Source organism: Eumetopias jubatus, unplaced genomic scaffold (genome assembly GCF_037043125.1).
Source record: "Eumetopias jubatus isolate StellerSeaLion01/CBP00866 unplaced genomic scaffold, mEumJub1_p1.0 scaffold_2, whole genome shotgun sequence".
Lineage (NCBI taxonomy): Eukaryota > Metazoa > Chordata > Mammalia > Carnivora > Otariidae > Eumetopias > Eumetopias jubatus.
This window is the reverse complement of record NW_028274808.1, coordinates 83,304,042-83,305,916: the sequence shown is the minus strand read 5'-3', so window position 1 is coordinate 83,305,916 and position 1,875 is coordinate 83,304,042. Positions and strand designations below refer to the sequence as shown.

Sequence of the window (1,875 nt, the reverse complement as noted above, 5' to 3'; positions counted from 1 at the left end):
GGTATGTGAATATAAAAAGATTTTGGGGCTCCTGGGTGGCACAGTCAGTTAAGCCTCCAACTCTTGGTTCTGGCTCAGGTCATGATCTCAGGCTCTGTGCTCGTCCTGGAGTCCACTTGAGATTCTCTCCCTTTCCCTCTGCCCTTCCCACTTGTGCTCTCTCTAAAAAATAAATAAATCTTAAAAAAAAAAAGATTTTAAGTGCTTGCTTCAGCAGCACATATACGAAAATTGGAATGATACAGAGAAAATTAGCATGGCCCCTGCGCAAGGATGATGTGCAAATTCGTGAAGTATTCCATATTAAAAAAAAAAAAAGATTTAAAAAGACCTCTTGGAAAATAAATGAAGCTTACAGATGTTTTTGAAAATATGAGCCTTCGTATGATTCTTCTGGAGAACAAAACCATAAGGCAAATGGTGTTGTATCTGTATGTATGTATGTGTGTGTGTGTGTATATATATATACGTATACATGTATATACGTATATATATATATACACAAAGTGTATATATGTAAACACTAATAATTCATACATAGATACAATTATAGCCAATATAATGTAGGCTTTTTTTTAGTTTCACATTTCAGAGAAATTCTAATTAAAGAACTAATTCTTTATTAATTTTTATTTATTATTTATTTTATTAATTTATTTTATATTAATTTGTACTAAAGAATTCTTCCCATAACACACACACACACACACACACACACTATTTACTATAAAAATTTGGTCTCCATATTTAACAGATTCATCACAGATGGCGTTTACCTGGTATGGTAGGTTGAACAGTACCCCTAAAGGTTAATGTCCACCAGAACCTCAGAATATGATTTTATTTGGAAATAGAGTCTTTGCAGATGTAATTAGGGTAGGGATCCAGACGAGAGCACACTGAATTTGGGTGGGCCCGAAATTCAGTTAGCCTCCTTATAAAAGACGGAAAAAAACACCTAGGGATACATGAAAGGAAAGCTGTGTGAAGACAGAGGCTTAGATTGGAATTATGCTGCCACAAGCCAAGAAATGCCAGGAACCACCCCAAACTAGAAGATGCAAAGAGGAATTCCCCCCTAGAGCCTTTGGTGGGAGGACAGCTTTCCTGACACCTGCCTTCCAGAATTGTGAGAGAATAAATTTTTCTTCTTTTAAGACACCAGATTTGTGGTGAACTGTTTGAGCAATCCTAGGAAATGAATACACCACTTATCAATTATTCCTTACCCTTAGATAATGAGTACTTCTTATATATGCTTTAGTGAAATAATCATTTTGCCTCCTAAAGCTTTTTTTTCATGCATACTTATCTTTAAAAATAAAACAATTTCAGAAATCAAATGAGAAAATGCCTGAAACTTAACAGGGATTTTCATTTGACTCCCAAACAGTCCAAAGAGAAGCAAAAAACACTATGTGTATTATATCCAATATCCAATATCCAATATGTATTTCACAAACTTGAACTAGAAAAGGAGTTTTAATTTGTGCTTTAGCAGTAATGTTCTTTTTAATTTTTTTCAAATTATGTATTTCCAGAATTCACTTGTTATTAAGTCTGTTGTATATTACTTAAAAATTGTCATTTATATTTCGAACTTTTTCAAAACTGTTCAAATTGAACTGTTCAAACTGAATCTCTTTCACTTTTGCCTCTTCAATTACCTTTAGCCTATTAGCTTTTAATTACTCTCACCTTTCCCTGCAAATTAGAAAAATCTAGCTTTTAAAAAATATCTAAGCCTTGTCCCCATGTCTAGAGAATCTGATTTAACTATTTAAAATGTAGCGTAGCAGCAATATATTTCACAAATACATTTGTACTTTTCTTCAAACTCTCTACAATTCATTCCCATGGACACTTGAAGTTGTG

At 33.3% G+C, this 1,875-nt stretch overlaps 1 non-coding gene across 1 annotated transcript; it reads left to right on the top strand.

Annotated features, from left to right (window-relative positions):
* Positions 1–201: 201 nt before the first annotated feature.
* On the top strand, positions 202–308 carry LOC114208302 (U6 spliceosomal RNA). Its single transcript, XR_003609002.1, has one exon. It is a non-coding gene; the product is annotated as a U6 spliceosomal RNA (small nuclear RNA).
* The last annotated feature ends 1,567 nt before the right edge of the window (positions 309–1,875 follow it).